This window comes from Schistocerca cancellata, chromosome 6 (genome assembly GCF_023864275.1).
Source record: "Schistocerca cancellata isolate TAMUIC-IGC-003103 chromosome 6, iqSchCanc2.1, whole genome shotgun sequence".
NCBI classification, from domain to species: Eukaryota; Metazoa; Arthropoda; class Insecta; order Orthoptera; family Acrididae; genus Schistocerca; species Schistocerca cancellata.
The window spans coordinates 692,391,663-692,410,924 of NC_064631.1; the positions used below are offsets into that span (position 1 = coordinate 692,391,663).

General features: G+C 40.0%; 1 protein-coding gene across 2 annotated transcripts in view; it reads right to left on the reverse strand.

The window, feature by feature from the left end:
• The window catches only part of LOC126190870 (solute carrier family 35 member F5), a 167,490-nt gene that overhangs the window by 145,819 nt on the left and 2,409 nt on the right, over positions 1-19,262 (reverse strand). Inside the window, exon 2 of one of the 2 annotated variants that reach the window (XM_049931469.1) lies at positions 11,615-11,699. The exons of the other annotated variant lie outside the window; for it this stretch is intronic. The gene's annotated coding sequence lies outside the window, so the exon portion shown is untranslated. The remainder of the gene's footprint in view (positions 1-11,614; positions 11,700-19,262) is intronic. 2 annotated transcript variants of the gene reach the window in all.

The window sequence follows — 19,262 nt, forward strand, 5'->3', positions numbered from 1 at the left end:
TTTCTTATTAAGTTTGAGCCCCAGAAATTTCGTAGTTTCAATGAACAAAAGAGCAGCAGGCCCAAGATGTAGAGATGGTGAGAGAAAGCATTTGTGCCACCAGAAATTCATACAGATGGTTTTCTCAGGGGAAAAGCAAAAGCCATTGTCGATGCTTCAGGAGTAAAGATGATCAAGACAGTGCTGAAGATGCTGCTCAGTGAGACAGGTCTGTGGGGAACTGCAATACATGGCAAAATCGTCTACAAAAAGAGAGCCGGAGGTGCCCAGCGGGAGACAGGCCATTATAGGGTTAGTGGCGATAGCAAAGAGGAAGACGCTCAGGACAGAATCCCAAGGCGCACCATTTTCCTGGATAAAGGCGTCCGACAAGGCAGAACCCACATGCACCTTGAAACTCCATATTGTAAAAATGCCTGAAGAAAACAGGGCAGGCGCCCAAGGAAGCCCCACGTGTAAAGAGTACAGAGGATACCAGTTCTCCAGCAGGTGTCATAGACCTTCTCCAAATCAAAAAACACAGCCATAGTCTGGAATTTCCACAGAAAATCATTCATGACATGGGTGGACAAAGTAACAAGATGGTCAACTGCACAACGCCGTGCTCGAAATCCACACTGTGCATTCGTTAGTAAATGTTGAGACTCGAGCCATCACACCAGCCGGGCATGAATCGTATGTTCCATCACCTTGGAAACACAGCTGATAAGAGAGATGGGGCGGTAGCTAGAAGGAAGGTTTTTGTCCTTGCCAGGCTTAGGTATGGGTATGACAATGGCTTCACGCCAGCGTCTGGGAAATGTGATCTCTGCCCAGATGCGGTTGTATGTGTTAAGCAGAAAGTGCTTGCCAGCAAGAGAAAGATGCTGCATCATTTGAATGTGGATGGCATCCAGCCCTGGGGCGGAGGTTCGGGATGAATTGAGAGCATGATCAAGCTCCCTCATAGTGAAGGCGGCATTGTAGCACTCACAATTCGGAGAAGAGAAGGGTATCGCCCAAGTCGCCTCTGCTTGTTTCCAATGGAGGAAGGCAGGGTGATAGTGCGAAAAGCTTGAAAGTTCCATAAAATAATGACCCAAGATGTTGGAGATAGCAATAGGGTTCACAATAACATCATCTGCTACTGTCAGGCTGGAAATTGGGGAATGGATCTTGGTCCGAGAGAGCCATCGGAGGTTGGCCCACACGAAAGAGGAAGGGGTGGAACTGTTAAAAGAACTAGTGAATGAAAGCCTGCTAGCTCATTAGCTATCCCAAAGGACGCGATGACACTTTGCATGCATCTGTTTATAATAAATGCAGTTTGCCATTGTAGGATGACTGTTAAAAACACCGAGAGCATGTCTCCATGCGCAAATTGCATCATGGCAAGCCTCAGTTCACCAAGGGACTGGAACATGATGTGGTAAAGAGGAAGTGCAAGGAATGGAATGTTCTGCAGCAGTAAGGATAACATTTGTGAGATAGTCCGCCTGGTCATCACAAGTGGGGAAATCTTGTTCTTCGAAGGTCGCCAGGGAGGAGTAAAGCTGCTAGTCAGCCTTAGTAAGCTGTCATTTGGGGTGCATGTGGATGGTGTAGGAGTCAGCAAACGGAGAGCACTCGGGAAATGGCCGCTCGAGCAGATGTCATAAAGAACAGACTACTCGAGATGATAGGCAAGCTGGGCAGTGCAAAAGGATAGGTCCAAATGGGATCAGGTGTGAGGGAAGTCAGAAAGGAAAGTGGGTGCTCCAGTGTTAAGGCAGAAGAGGTTGAGTTGGTTAAGAAGGTCAGCCAACAGGGCACCCCTCCGACAGGTCCTGGGAGAACCCCAGAGGGGATGATGCACATTAAAGGCACTGAGTACCAAAATCGGGGGAGGTAGCTGCCCTATAGGCTGAACTAAGTCTGCCATGGCGACAACGAAGGATGGAGGTACATAAATGGTACAGAGGGAGAAAGTCAGGTGGGGAAGGAAAAGACGAATTGCAACAGCTTGAAGATGGGTAGTCAGGGAGATTGGTTGACTATGAAGGTCATCCCATATGAGCAGCAAGACTCCTCCATGAGATGGACTACTGGCCTCAGGGGGAAGGTCAAAATGAATTGTCAAGTAATGTAAAAGCTCAAAGCAGTCGTGAGGGCGCAATTTTGTTTCCTGAAGGCAGAGTACACGGGGATGCTGCAATGCTAAGAGCAGCTGTAAATCCTCTTTGTGGGACTGAAGGCCGCGAACGTTCCATTGAAGGACAGTCATGAGGAGGCAGAGATGGAGGGGTGTCAACTCGGCAGCCGCCAAGTGACAGCCGGTGTAGAGTCGTTACTGCAGGGCACAGGAGCAGGAGGATCCTCCTCCTTGGGGTCCACAGAAGCATTGGCTTGCTTGTGCGGTCTGTCTGTGGAGTCCAACACTGAAAAACAATTGGTGGTGCGCACCAGCGATACAGAGGCCGATCGGGCTAAGGTAGCACGTGGTGACACCGTTGAACAGGATCTTCGAATTGGCAAAGGAGAAGACCGTTTGCCTTTAGTGGACTTCTTCGAGCCTTTCCGGTTAGAGGAAGACTCGGAGGTTGTTTGGCTGGAGGGATGGAGGAAGTCTTCACGGGACTAATTGTTCTGCCCTTTCTTGCCTTCTGGTTGTGTAGTCGGAGTCTTCACCCCTTGAGGTGAGAGTTTGATGGTTTGCTGCTCAGCGGGACAGGGGGATGGCCATGCTACCTTCACACTGGGCGATTTCACAACCTCCGAGCCGAATCTGAGGTCACATGTCTGTGTGGCCATGTCCTTCATGAAGTGCGGAGTAATAAGAATAGAACTATAGGTGCCACATGAAAGAACACAGGGTTTACGACTAGCCAGTAACTTGCAAGCTACTGGGTAAGGCACTTTCTCCCTTACCCGAATCTCTTGGACAGTTTGCTCATCTAGATACATGGGACAATCCCAAGAGAAGGCAGCATGGCCGCCATTGCAGCTGATACAGTGGGGAGGAGGAGGTGGACAATTGCCCTCGTGTGCATCCCTCCCACAGGTTACACATTTGGTGGGCATCAACAAGATGCTCTAGTGTGGTCAAAACGATAACATTGGTAGCAGCGCATCAGATTCGAAATGTACGGCCAGATTGTGATAATTTCACAGCCTGCTTTGAGCTTGGATGGCTGCATCACCCTATCAAAGGTGAGGAAAATAGTGCGGGTGGGCACTAAGGAGGAATCTACCTTTTTCATTACATGATGAATGGCAATGACACCCCGATCAGAGAAGTAAGATTGTATTTCGACCTTGGTTAGACCATCAAGCATCCTGGTGTAAATTACACCACATGAAGAATTCAAAGCGCTGTGGGCCTCAACACGGACAGGGTAGCCATGGAGAAGTGAGGCAGCAAGCAGGTGTTGTGTTTGAGAATCAGAACCGTCTCCAAAAGCAAAGTGCCATTCCATAAATGAGATCAGGATTTCACAGGGCCAGCAATTGCATCAACACCTTTCTGAATAATAAGGGAACTGACTGTGGCAAAGGACTGACCGTCTTCAGCACATGAGACCACAAGGAACTGTGGTGCAGCGGAAAAGGTCTTCGAATCAACAGCCTCATTACGTTTACGTTTTGTAGACACTGATTGGGATAATGAGTGACACATTGCGAGAAAATCCATCATGATTGCCAGTGTCTCCGATAGCGCACTCCTTCCAACTGGGGGCTCTCTTCACAAGGGGGCACCCCCACCTTAGGTAATTGTTCACACCTCATGTCACACCTCCCGAACATCTGACAGAGAGACCAATCGGCAATTTGGGAAGGTTGCAGCTCAGGCAATCACACCTCCCCGGGCCTAGCCTGTACCAAGGGGTACATGCAAACCCTACTTGTCGACCCAGGGCTGGGAATTACGCATTACCCAGTCGTCTGTTACGCATCAGATGCGTGGGCCGGCCTTCAGGAGCACACAGGGAGGAAGAAGAAAAAAGAGGATCATCAAATGCAGAAGCAGAGGAATGAGAGGAGAAGGGAAACAAAGAAAGGAAAAGGGAGCTTAAAATAAAGATGAAATAAATAAACATGAGACTGTTCGTACATCAGCGACAGAATGCAGAACATTCTCAATAAATCCCCAGACATATTCCCCAAGGGAGGTGAAAAAGAACAGCAAGAGGATAGACATGCAGCACGGAAGGGAAAAATGTTGCAAAGGGTGGGGCCCCATGGTAGCCAAGTACAAACCTGCCAGAGAGAGATGAGACCTCTAGTGGGGGGGGGGGGAGTACATTTGGCAGCATTGTGTAAACAAAAGTCATAAATGCTTTCTAACAACCTGAATGGTGTAATAACTACTGTTTTCAGTATATATTCTTCTGCCACCTGTACTTGAGTAGAAGCCTTGGCACAATTCGTCACACTGAAGCTCATTGCACCACCTAAAGCATGATATTTTCACAACAATGACATGGGTTAACAGTTTGGTACACTTCTTGCATTAAGTGCTCTATAACCACTGCATAGACACCATGCTCCACTCTTCTTAGGAACAAGGTGCAGTGCAGATGACCACGGACCACATGACCATCAGATAATGCCTTCTTTTAATGTGCTCGCAAACTTGACTTTAGCTACTGCTAGGCAATCTGGGGCAAAAGTTTAGGCCTACATGATGCTGGAGGACCATCCATGGTATTAATAAGATGCACAGTATTATGCTGCACCTGTTTTGGAACTCCAGGGGGCGTATTCAGACCAGGAAGTCAGCATAATACAGAAGCATAAGTGCAGTCCTTTGGTTGCTCAGTTTGGTGCTGCATATGATCTTGCTGTGGCAGAACCCAGTGGTAGTCAGACCAGTCACAGTGTAAAGGAATCAAGAATTCACAATGTCAGGTGGCATCAGCTGGTAGTATGCCGGGAAATCCATACCGATGACTGGCTCTGAGACAATGGTGACGAAGTACTAGATCAACAACAGCATAGTCCCAAGTCCAATTCCACATGACAATGTGAAATTGTTAGCTGCAAAACAGATGTGGTCAGTGGTCGACAGGGTTGCACCAAGGTCAATCGCAGTACGCTCAAATTGGAACCTGTATCTATTAGATATTTTAGTCCAGACCTTCTGTCACTAATAAGCAGGTATTGTGATCCCGCCCAGCAGTCAGCTGTGGCTAAGATCAACTGCTGCTGGCATTTGGGAACTAGCATGGACTTGTGCACATGCGTGCCTGTTCACCAAACTTTTGATGATATCAGCATGACAACTATTCTGAGTTAGAAGACAAGTTGTTATTTGAGGACTGGCTCCTAGATCTGCCACGATGTTTTCTGTCTCTGCTGGTAACTTTTCATGACAGTAGTTCCCCGATCTGTCTGCAGAGAATGTCTACCTTTGCTGCCCACAAATCATAAACAATGTGCACAACTGCTGCTCATGATGATGCTACTGCTGCTGTACTGCTGAATGGCTCTGCCACAGGATTAACTCGGGCAGGAGTGATAGCCTCTTATATGCAATCCACAAGTTCCGCCATGGCTTCCAATGACATTCCATTTGGAGCACTATCATTGTTGTAACTTGTGGTGGCAGCCAGATGCTACATATTGTATATAAAGGTTGTTGGGTACTGGTACGGCTTATAACCCACCATGTCTTCTAGTGTGAGCACCTGTCGGACACAGCCTTCTTGTGAAGCGGCAAGTCTTCAGATGAGCTCAGCTTTTGGCTTTATTTTTGTAAGATTCTTCTGCCAGCAGTGTAATTAAATTATCCTTAACTTACACGACATATTGATGATCTAGTTGGCTCACTACCATGAAAAACATTGTTGAATCAGTGGTAACCCCTGTATAATGAAAACTTTCCTCCACTTGAGTGAACCATAGTATGGGATCGTGTGGTCAGAACAGACGCTAGCATATGGATAATCATGACACTCTGGATTCTTCTTGCATGTTGTAATTGTGTTTTTGTGTAGTTCTTTAGGCTTGGGTCACGTCAGTGCAGCTGTCAATGCAGCTACGATTAAAACTGCACAACATTGTTAGGTATGTATCTTCCACACCTGCCGGAGTGTGTAAATTATCCACTCTCTGAATTATGTAGAACAATAACTTTATTACCAGAACAGTAACAATTGCATTCAACTCGCATATGAAAAGTTGAGAGAAGTTTCACATGAATGGAGAATAGTCTCTTAATGATGAGTCAGCAGTCAAGTACACGTAACTAAGTGCAATCTCTCCAAGAATAAGAGAACAGCAAGGAATAATGAGCACTGTCACTGCAACATCATATGTGGTGGCATGTGTAATTCCACTTGACAAGCACGATGAAAACACACAGCAGACAACAATGATTTGTCACTACAAGTATTTGAGCTCTGAACCACAGTTAGACTCTGATCACCACCAATAATTGGTGTCCAATGTAAGACAAAAACCACCAGTTGGAAATGACATATCATGAGTTGGTCTCGATTTGAGCAATATCTTGCTGCAATGTTGGTTAAGTTATTCCAAGTACTGACTAAACAACCTAATTACAAAAAATGTGTATACTCAACATAACAAATACAGAAACTGCAGTTTAATTCATAGGTTTGCATGTATATACTGGATTTAAAAAGTTGCACTTAATTGAAGCAGTTACTTAAATTACTCTTTCCTACGAGCTAATTCAGTTTTCCAAATCACATTCATGAAAGAAATAAACTAGATATGTCATGATTTCTTTTTAAATTAGAGAGCAGATAAGATACATAGGAAACTGAAGAATATCTCTAGATTCTTCACTTAATACAGGCTTTTGCAGGATACTTTGTATTTATCTTCCAGTCTACCAATTCAAATTTTTCAACACTTTCATTGTGCACTACCTTGAGTCAGAGAAACCTGTGAATATTCACATTGTCCTTTATTATTTGGTGTAAGTCCCACACTCTTGAGAAACATTCTTGGATTAGATGCACAAATGTTTTACAAGCAGTCTTTTTTGAAGACTCACTCCACTTTCCCATTATCCTTCCAGTAACTTTAAAACTGCCACTTGTTTTACCTACAAGCAGCTATGTGATCTTTCATTCCAGATCCCTTCAAACTGTTATACCTGGGTATTTGTATGAGCTGACCAATTACTACTGTTTGTTATCAAAACTTTAATCATAAAATATCGCTTTTCTACATTTAGTGACAAGGATGATTTTATATGTTTGAAAATCTAAAGTAATTTGTCAATCTTTACACCACTTTGAAATGTTATCAAGATCTAACTGGATGTATGACCAGCTTTTTTCAGTTACTACTTAATTACAGCTTGAGGTTGCTATTAATAGTGTGTGCCAGGTCATTAATAAGCAACATGAAAAGCACAATTCTGAATGATAAAGCCATTTTAAATAACCACCATAGGGTGTCAAGTGACATATGACCATTATTGCATCAAGTACCTATACATTACACTATTTGCCAGTTTCAGCCTGTTACCACTTTCATATGCAGTTTTTTGTGTGTGTGTGTGTGTGTGTGTGTGTGTGTGTGTGTGTGTGTGTTTCATAACATTTTAAATTTTTCAGTTAAACTTAACGTAATAATTTAAGTCTTAGAGTAGATGAGACTTTTCACAATGACTGTCATATTCAGTATTTTCAGGTTCGGGACCCTACTTACACATCAGTACCTCTTCAAAAATTATGTTGTTAGTACAGGGGAGATTCAGAAAGAAAGAACATATTTCAGTTGTTTACTTCAGATATGAAAGACAGAAACACACTGTGCACGTCACAGGATACTGGAAGGTTCAAAGTTTCATGTTCGCACACAGACACTGTCTCATACACTCAAAATGAACATCATGCATTGCTCGAGAAACATTGAAACGTAGACCCCTTCATTCCACACATGAATCAACAGGTCCTTGTTTATTGCATCAATAGCTTCAACAATTTGATTTCTCAGCCCATGAAGAATAGCTATATTTTGTGTACCCACACATAAAAAAAAAATCAATATGTGAGCTCTGGGAGGCCAAAAGCAATGATCAAGATCTCTTCCAGTCCAACATTTGGGGGCAGTGGTGTTAAGATAATATTGCACTTCAAGGGTGCCATCATGTATAACAATGAAATAATTGGGATCTTTGCGAAGCTGAGGAAGCACCCAATTTTGCAGCATGTCCAGATATGACATTCTTGTCAAAGTTCCCTCTGCAAAAAAGGAAGGTCCATACACTATAAAACAAAAATGGCATAAAATACATTCAGTTTCAGTGAGTCTCCATCACATTTGACAAGGACCTCAAGATATTATCTCTTCTAAATTCTTAAATTACAGTGGTTTACTGTGCCTGACAGATGAAATGTCAATTCATCCGAAAAATTGAGACATTTGGAAAAATGTCCTCTGCCATGTCCTAGAGAATGAAACGCAAAATTTGTACCTTCTATTATGGTTGCAGACACAATTGCTGCAGTAACTGCAACTTGTAAGGCATCATATACAGATGTCGTTTCCGAACATGCCACATCGTCATTTGAGGAAGCTGAAGTTCCTGACCTACTCATCTTGCAGACTTCCAAGGTTCCACATGAACGCTTCTCGGATAAGCTCAATATTTTCATCAGATGTGTATAGCCGACCAGTGCTCCTCCCTTTGCATATGCAGCCAACTTCCAAGAATTTTGTATGCCAATCGGAAAGCTGCTTGTGCAGAGACAGTTTCTTGCTGAATTGATGGCAGAATGCACACTGCTCTTGATCAGTGGATCGACTTCACACAAATTCCAACACAGAAAATTATTTCTGTTCTGGTGTACACACCAAGTTGCTATAAACAAACAACAGTACAGCTATGTCAAAACTTTGAACCTTCCTCTATCCAGGGACATGTGCAATGCGTTTCTGTCTTCCATAGTTTGTCTGTAATAAACAATTTATCTCTCTTCTTTCTTTCTTTCTTTCTGAATCACCTGATGAAGGGCAACAACAATTGACAAAATTTGCTTTTTTTTTCAGTGGACACAATGTATTTCCCCTGGTAATGCATATTACTGAAAATGCATTGGTATTACTAGTTAAGTATGAAACACACCACGGACACAACCACATTTAAAAATAGCCACTGGCTAAAACTGAACAACGTAACATACACTTGATGCAATAAAGGTCATCTTATATAACAGAATTAGATAGCATATGGTGGTTATTTAAAAAGGTTTTATCAGTCAAAAATTGCATTGAGGCTGTTGACCCAAACAAAAAGAAGCTAATGGATGAACAGCAAGAGTCCCCAACATGCACATGTCTATGGAGCACACCGCAAATACTTCTACATCTGTAGATCTCACAACATTCAATACATCAATTTGGCAAACTGCGTCCTCCTTATAATAGACAAACTTTCATTCCAGTCACAAATGTAATTTCATACTCCACAATATATTCTTAGGAAAGCCAACACTGACAAAACTATTTCACCTGTTGTACAAGATACATGAGACACATGAAATACCCTCAGACTGCAAGAAGATTGTAATTATTTCAATTGCAAAGAAAGCAGGCAGTGACAACAGTAAATATTACCAGACCACTAGTTTATGTACTCATGGTTGCGAAATACTGATACAAATTATTTACAGAAGATTGCTAAAACTGATAGAAGCAACATCAGTGAAGATCTGTTTGTATTCCAGAGAAATGTAGGAACACACTAGTCAATACTGACATTATGACTTATCTTAGAAGATAGGTTAAGGAAAGTTCAACTGACATTCATAGCATTTGTAGACTCTGAGAAAGCTTTTGAATATTTTGAATGGAATACACTCTTTCAATGTAGCTGGGGTATAATAAAGGGACCAAAAGGTTAAATACAACTTGTACAGTTATAAGAGTTGAAGGGCATGAAAGTGAAGCAGGATATTTCCATTTTAAATTAACACAATTATGAACAAAAATTTACCTTGAGTCCTTAGATTTTGATGTAATTTGGTGTACCTAGTGTCTGTGCATAGTTATGAATGAAAAAAATTTTTAAGCATTGAATTTTCAAATGTTCATTAAAAATTGCTACACTCTGGTATAATTAATTGTCATTTTATCTGAAACCAGATGAAGTACAGACCTGGAAAACATGTCATTTTAAGGTTCTTTAGATGAGCTTTCATTTGGTAAACAACCTGACAGTGTTTAAAATTTAAAAGTTTTTTGAAATTTTAAATTTCTAAAACAGCCATATTTTGAAAAATCACAAAATTTCCTTGCACTGTAGTCTTACACTTCCCAGAGTTTCATTTTTGGATCATTGGACCAGGCCATACAAGGAGTAAATCTTAACATGCATATGGAGGAATAGGAGGAGGAGGAGGAAGAGGAGGAGGAGGAGGAGGAGGAGGAGATTAGTGTTTAACGTCCCGTCAACAATGAGGTCATTAGAGATGGAGTGCAAGCTCGGATGGGGGAAGGATGGGGAAGGAAATCGGCCGTGCCCTTTCAAAGGAACCATCCCGGCATTTGCCTGAAGCGATTTAGGGAAATCACGGAAAACCTAAATCAGGATGGCCGGAGATGGGATTGAACTGTTGTCCTCCCGAATGTGAGTCCAGTGTGCTAACCACTGTGCCACCTCGCTCGGTGGAGGGATAGGAAACAGCAGCTCTAGCATTACCACAAAATCCAGGTTAAGGAAAAAAACTCAGTTACTCCAGCATTTAAAAATATGGTAACGGCTAATATGAATTTTGCTGCATATATTCTAGACAGTGCTTTTATTTATTTACTTTCAAATTCCTGGTTTGCAGATTTAAGACATTGAGATAATAAGATGGAGAAAAGCAACAAGTGTGCAATCTCACATTGCTTCAGTCCTTTAGGAACAGTGAACCCTAATTGCCAAACAAAAGGAGTGAAAACTATTTTAGAATGGAAATGTACACTTTTTGTGAAATTCTGAAAATTGCAAAAAATTGTGACAGTGTAGAAACACACTTAGTACATTTTGAAAAGAGCAGGCTGCTCAAGCTTAAATGGATGCTGGCCACAATGCAGGATCAGACTCGAATCAAGAATCCACTTTTATTTCTCAGCTCAGGTTTTGTGGACCCTTAACACTTCTCTTCAACAGTTAGAAGAGTCTCCAGTAAATAGAAAAATGATGGCATCTAAGAGATATTCTGCAGGAAAGAGAAAGAATTAATTCTACTATGAAAAGGAATCTTTTTGTCAAGACGAAGTGCTCTGACAGTGACAACAAAGGTGTGACAGTGATGACATACACAGTGCCATGCGTGGAGTAAAGGATTGTGTTTCAATGAAGAACAGCAATGGTCAGAAAATTAAAGTTTCAAAGAGACTTGCGCTTTATAATTTAAAGGAGGCATACAGATTGTTTACATAAAATTTTCCTAACATTCCTCCTAGTTTTTCCAAATTTACAGAGTTCAGGCCTAAAAAATTACTCTAGTAGGCCCTAGTGGTAAACACATGGTGTGTGTATGTGTCATTCACTACAATTTGAAACTTATGACTGAAAATGCTAAGTTGAACTCAGTACAAAAAGAGAAATACATATAAACACTGCCTTGCAAAGGCTCTTTGGAATCCACTGTCAATAGAGCATCATTTGAAAGACTGTAATTCATACCTCGGAAATCAGGAAATCGACACCACACGTCAGAAGACATTTCTAAGAAATGCTGGTAGACAATGTCACCTTCAACAGTGGATTTCTGTGGACACGTGTAAATAGGAAACATTACAAAAATCAACAACAGATTCATCAATTTATTTTGCAATAAGCTGTCTACATTTGTCCATCATGACTTTACAGCCAAAAAAAGTTAATTTATGAAACACATTAGAAGCAGCCTAAAGGATTCACAGTTTGCTGTGTACTGTGATTTTTCAGAGAACTACTCATTTATGATGCAGGATGAGTGGTCCAGAGCTATCACTGGACTAGTGAGCAAGCCACTGTCAACTCATTTGTTGTGTAATACAAAGGAGAAACAGAAATAGAGCATCTCAGTTACGCTGTTATTTCAGACTGTCTTTAACATAACACTGTGACTATCTACTGCTTCCAGAAAAACCTCACCGACTTTTCAATAAAGCACTTTGAATCTAAAACAATATATTACTTTTCTGATGACACTGCTGCCCAGTATAAAATAAGAGAAACTTCTATAATCTAGATTTCCATCAAGCTGATTTCAGCAGAGAGGCTGAATGGCACTTTTCAGCAACAGCTCATGAGAAGAGCCTTGTGATGGATTTGACAGCACAGTCAAGAGGTTGACAGCCCAAGAAAGTTTGCAACATCCATATAACAATCAAATTCTTACACATCAGCAGCTTTTCAACTAAGCAGGGAAAACATCTCTGGAGTACTCTTTACATTTGTTACTTTGCTCAAAATAACATGACTAAAACCAACAGAGCCTTTACAGTTAATTCTAATAGAAGAAGATGTGACAGGCACAGATGTTCATAAATTTTTTGAATGATTTCTTGCAGTCTTCAGCTGCCATTTTCTTTATTTCCTGTATGATTGTACAATTTCAGCTTAAGGCCATTTTCAAGTATTTTATGGATGATGTTTTGGTAACAGATGATGTCATGTGTTATGAGCATAGCATGATGCATAGTAGCAACAACATATATGACATCATCTATTACCAAAAAATCATCCATAAAATACTTGAAAATGGCCTACGGCCAAATTGTACAGGAAACAAAGAAAATGGCAACTGAAGGCTTCATGAAATCATTCAAAAATTTCATCACAGCTGCGGACCCTATTGCACTGAAAATTACTGTTCATAAATGTCAAGTCGTATGTAGGTAAACAAATTTTTAAACAATGTAAACTCCAGGTTGGAATATCAACAATGCAAGTAAAAGATGGATTGCTACTTACTGTAAAGATGACATTTTAAGTTGCAGACAGGCACAACTAAAAGACACACATTAGCTTGTGGCCACAGCCTCCACCAGAAAAAGATAAGAACAACATAAAGAAGAAGAAAAAATGGTTCAAATGGCTCTGAGCACTATGGGACTTAACATCTATGGTCATCAGTCCCTAGAACTTAGAACTACTTAAACCTAACTAACCTAAGGACATCACACAACACCCAGTCATCACGAGGCAGAGAAAATCCCTGACCCCGCCGGGAATCGAACCCGGGAACCCGGGTGCGGGAAGCGAGAACGCTACCGCACGACCACGAGCTACGGACAAAAATAAGAAGAAAACACACTGACTGCAACATGTCAATCTTCATGGTAAGTAGCAAGCTATGTTTTCATTACATTATAAATAAAATTTAAAAAAAAATTATTCAGTGATTTCTTAATGTACAAACACTATTAAACTCGTTTTTCACACATCTGGAACATGAAAACTTTGCAGTATATGATCCCGTGATGATTCCAAATTGAAAATTGGGAGGTGTAAGAGTATAGTGGATGGACATTTTGTGATATTTTTCACAATTTTAAATATCTGGCTGTCTTAGAAATTTAAAATGTATTTAAAATTTTCACAAACCTTAAAATTTTAAACACCATCATATTGCATACCAAAGAAAAGTTCACCTCAAGAGCTTTAAAATGATATTTTACGGGTCTGTACCTCATCTGGTTCCAGGGAAAATGGCAATTTCTTAGCCTACATTGTAGCTAGTTTTAACAAAAATTTGAAAATTCAATGCTTAGGCCTAATAAATTTTAGTGAAATGACAATTTTTATGGTTTTCATTCATAACTATGCTGGGACACTAGGTGCATCAAGTTTCATCAAAATCTGAGAAAGTCAGTCTTAAGCAGTGTGTTGGTTGACAGAATGACCCACTAAAAGAAAAATTTGGAAAAGGACTTAAAGTTCAGGGAGAAGAAATACAAATTTTAAGTTTGCTGACAACAATATAATGCTGTCAGAGACAGCAACGGACTTGGCAGAGGAATTGAACAGAACAGACAGTGTCTTGAAAACAGTCTACAAGATGAATGTAACAAAAGGGTAAGGGAATGTAGTTGAATTAAATAAAGCAATGCTGGGGAAATTAGATTAGGGAATGGGACACTAAAAAGCGATAGATGAGTTTTGCTATTTGGGGAGCAACATAACTGATGATGGCCTAAGTAGAGAGGATATAAAATGCAGACTGGCAATGGCCAAAAATGTCTCGTGAACAAACATATGATTATGTTTGATAAAATGAAAATATTATCCCATCCACCAACCTACTGGGATTGTAGCATCAAAAAAGCTGCTGAACTCAGATAATGTAACAACTTTCACCAGAACCGTGGGTACATCCTTAATGATGCATGAAAACAGGTACTTGATATTCTTTGTTTATTTGTCCAAGAATATCCAATGGCAACAAAGAAATCAATTGAATCCTCCACCAAACCATGGAATCAGCATCACTACCAATGTTCTTCAGTTACCTACATCGATATACTCTCAGGCAACATACGGAAGTTCCATAATTTTGTGATGTCTCCATGATGTAATTCGGCAAACTGTAGTACTTAATGCCCTACTGATATGTAATCTCCTGATGATGATGACAGACAAAGCTGCAGAAAGCTTGAGATTGACAAGTAAAACACAGCAATAACTCCTTGAACTATGTTCTCAAGCAGAGAAATTTGTTAACATTGAATATAAATTTAAGTGTTAACAAGTCTTTTCTGGATGTATTTGTCTAGAGTGTAGCCTTGCACGGCAGTGAAATGTGAATGATAAGCAATTCAGGCAAGAAAAGAATAGAAGCTTTCGAAATATGCTGGTATAGATAAAATACTGAAAATTAGCCTTGTCTGTCAAATAATTAATGAGGAGATACTGAACAGGGACACATCAAGGATTAGCTGAGAGAGAGATACTGTGTGTGTGTGTGTGTGTGTGTGTAGAGTGCTGAAGATTATAACAAAATACTGTTGTTAATAATGACTGGTGCAGTATTGAGTGAAATGGTTTTTGGAAGACAACAATTACTGTGTCCATTTGATAGTTTGATCCATGGCTTTCAGGAAGTCGTGTGAGAAAAGCCGAAGATGGATTTCACGTAACAGGTATTACTGGGGTCCATGTTATTTGACATGGAGGAGGTCATTCTGTTCAAGATATGGAATTATGTTTGAGTATGTTGTAAGCTGCTACAACAAATATATGTCAATTACATTGGTCAGTAGTTTCGGAGAGCACTTCTCCTAGCTTCTCATAGACATTACCGTTGCTGTCTTTCAGCCATTAAGCACAATCCCCCCCCCCCCTCATAATGGATCTACATAACAGTGGTAAAGAGGGAGGAGCTAATTCAACAGTGTTCTATATACAATCTGAAGATCTTAATGTTTAGTGATTTCAGCCATTTCTCCATGTTACTGACATTAATATCTGTCACTTATCTTTGGAGTGGTGCAAGTATTACACTGGTGCAGTAGGCCTGGATCCTCCCTTGGACAGGAACATTTGGAAACAGAGTTCAGCATTTTTGCTTATTCTTTGCCACCCTCAGTTTCAGTTCCTGCACCATCTATGAGTGCCTAGACACTATCTTTCATGTCAATAGTTTTTAAATATCACCTGAAATTCCTTAAGTTTCATGAAAGATTTCAATAAGATTCTGTTAGAGTAGTCATTTGAAGGCTTCACACATTGCCCAGTTTATAATAATCCCGATAATTGTGTCAATCTATAGCAGGTGTTTTATTCTCTCTATTTATACAAGCTCATAAATTCATTATAACTGTACACATATGCATTCTTTCTCATGTTTAATAATAAGCAGAAATTACCTGTATTCTTAATATCTGTGTACTTGTTTGTAATCAGATTGTTTGGTACATGTCTCCAACATGTTAATTAACAGTACAATAGTATAATGCTCAAAGCAATCATAATTAATATTATGCTAACATACATTAATTAAAATGTTTTTGTTTCACATTTATGTTGGTCACATTGATTATTAATGGTGACTAGGATCTGAGTGTGACATCCTTGCTGTTAAGTTGCTCTTCCCATCATGAACGTAGTCTTTTAAAGTTATTTCAACTCCATTACCCCTGGAAGTCGTGTAGTGATGAACTCTTGTCAGCCACTTACTGCTAACCACTACCAATATGACAACAATGCCGTCCTGGGAGGTTAAATACCAGTGTAACTAATCTCTCATTTCCTGATTGCAGTCACATCTGAGCTACTTTTATTTTATCTATACCACTTGCACACTCAATCTTTTTCTTGAATCACCGTTCTATCTCCTCATACTTGCCTATTCTCCTAATGCTAGCCAGTATTTGTAATCAGTTATCAATCCATCTCCTGTGCGACATTTACATTCTTGTCCTACTCCATGTCCTAACTGGTTCATTCCATGTCAATTCAACCAATTTGAGAAAATGTTCCAGCTGATAGTCTCAGATTTGGCTGAAATTTAGCACACCAATGCTACCAAGTGTGGAACACTCATGTACAAAATTTTTAAGTTCCCCTGCCAATTAGTTCCAGAATTATGGCTTGTGAAAGAAGGTGACGTGATCCGGAAATTGCAATCCGCATCTGGCAATTTATCTTCAGACCCAACTTCAGTCTTAATAACTTTGGAACTATTCCGCACAGTCCAATGAAATTTTTACAACCTAGTAACATCCACTTAGAGAACACACACTATGAAGCAAAACACCAACAACATATTTCTGAGGGAAAATAAAAAATTCCAAAATGTGATTAAAAAAATGTAATTACTTTAAAAGGTGTCCTCTATGCCAAATATAACTCACTCAAAAATGGTACAAATTTTTTTGTGGTAAGCTTAATGTAGCCTACACAAACACACATAACTCACCTTGCCCATATCAGTCACACAAACAGAGTTACATACACATGAAAATACAAAAATTTGAAAAATTACCTGAAAAACATGGATTTTCGAAGTGTGGTAGCACAAAAGGGACAAGTGATATCCAAGCCAAATTTTAAACACTGCATAAGTAGACCATAATATAATATGTGGCACAATTTCAACTTGTTATTGCAAGGCATTTGTGTACAAAAAAGTTGACAGAGATGTATTTGGTTCTGTTTCTTTTAACACAATTTAGCAAGTAATAGTGATGACGCAGACAGCTTGTTTTGCAGTAATTGTTGGGAACCATTACGCGACAGAAAGTTAAGCAATGGTAGTTTTCAGGGACAGAATGAGTCATTGTTAGGCAGGAAGAGCAAAGGAAACAAGCAACAATTACAGGTTACTCATGTTTTTAAGATTCTAGTTCAGACTGGTCAGTACGGTTGTGGAAAGTCAGTATGGAGGCAGAAGAGTGTACTAGTGGTGCTTTTGTTCAAACAAGTTGCAGTATTGGTAGAGCACAAGCATCTGAATGTCATAAAGCAACATATGGAACAAAATGTGGCATTCGCTTTGTACTGTATGATCTGGATGAATCGGACCAAGATTTGTTGCTATGGAGATCCGGGATATACCCTATGGGCACAAGAAGTACAGTTCCAGGAAACTTTAGTGTTTGTTATCATCATATGAAAGTGTTTCTGGATAAGTATTCATTCCTACAAAGAAGTTGTTTTGACCCATTTAGGATTAATAAGAAGACAGTGAAGTGTAGCCTCAGAGAAATTGATATAAAATCAGTATTGAAAGTGAATCAGTGCGTGGGACTTACCATGAAACCAGGACAAAAGTTATTCCAGGTGTGTTACACTGCTAAAAAAATGAAGAATATTCTGATAATTTACATGACAGTGACGAAGAGTATCAGCCACCTATAACCACAGCGGATGAGCAATTAAATACTTCAGTGACTGCTCTTGGTTTGTCTCCTATGAAGACACACAAAGTTGGGAAAAGAGACAGACCCAGCTATGGTACAAGAAAACTACAAGAAGCTCAAATGGAATTAAAACACAAAATAGCTGACACACTAATGGTGAAAGAGGAAGAACTATCTGCTCCAAAGGAACAAAAATCATGCCAGAAATGCTCTGATTTGGACAAAATTGTGCATGATTTGAAAGAAAAATGTGCCATATCCACACACCAGAAAAAAGTAGCTATTCTTACCCTTCAACCTTCCAGCTGGTCTATTGACTACACTTCAAAGGAATTCAATGTATCTACATATACGGTAAAGCAAGCTAGGAAAATAAAAGCGATCCAAGGAGTGCTTCCACAACTTCAGCAGGCTCAGGGTAAGCAATTGAGTTCAGAAATAAAGGTGCTAGTGTCAGAGTTTTATGAAAATAATGACTACAGCCGAATAATGCCTAAAAAAAAAAAGACTAAGTAACGGTGAAAACGGGAAATGTACATGTACAGATGCAAAAAAGACTGTTGCTATGCAACATATCAGAACTAGATGTAGAATTCAAGGAAAAGTATCCCAATACCAAAGTAGGTTTATCGTCTTTTTTCAATCTTCGGCCAAAATGGGTTGTGCCTGTAAGTGCAAGCATGTTTGTGTGTGTGAGACCCATCAAAATGCTAAGCTGATGTTTGCTGCTATAAAGGATTCTGGTCTGGATTACAACGGTGTAACGAAGCTGCTAGTGTGTGACATCAGTTCCTACCAGTACATGATACACAGGTGTGAGAAGTGTCCTGGTAAGGCAAATCTTGCAGAACACATGAATAACAAACTGTATGGTGAACTCCTTATGGATGGCAATGAACTTGTTTCTTATAAACAATGGACACACATGGATCGCACAAGTCTTGAGACAAAGCAAAGTACAGTGGAAGATTTTGTTGAAATGTGTTGTCAAAAAACAGACAAATTGACCACACACAGCTTCACAGCAACAGCACAATCGGCTTGCCTCCAGTTTTGTATGGATAATTTGAAACAAGATGAAATTATAGTAATACTAGACTTTTCTGAAAATTATGCATTTATAGTTCAAGATGCCATCCAAGGATATCATTGGGACAACAGTCAAGCAACTCTCCAGCCATTTGCGATTTACTGTAGAGGTGAATCAGATGATGTGTCTGTCATGAACCTGTGCGTTTTTAGTGACTGTTCATGATGCCATTACAGTTCGTGCCCACATTCGCACTGTCATGGCATACGTGAAAAACAAGCTGTCTCACATACGTTTTGTGAAATACTTCAGTGATGGGGCAGCTAGTCAGTACAAAAACTGTAAAAATCTCAAAAATTTATGGGTGCATTACCATGATTTTTAGATTCACGCAGAATGGAATTTTTTTGCAACAAGTCATGGTCAAAATGTATGTGATGGTATTGGTGCCACC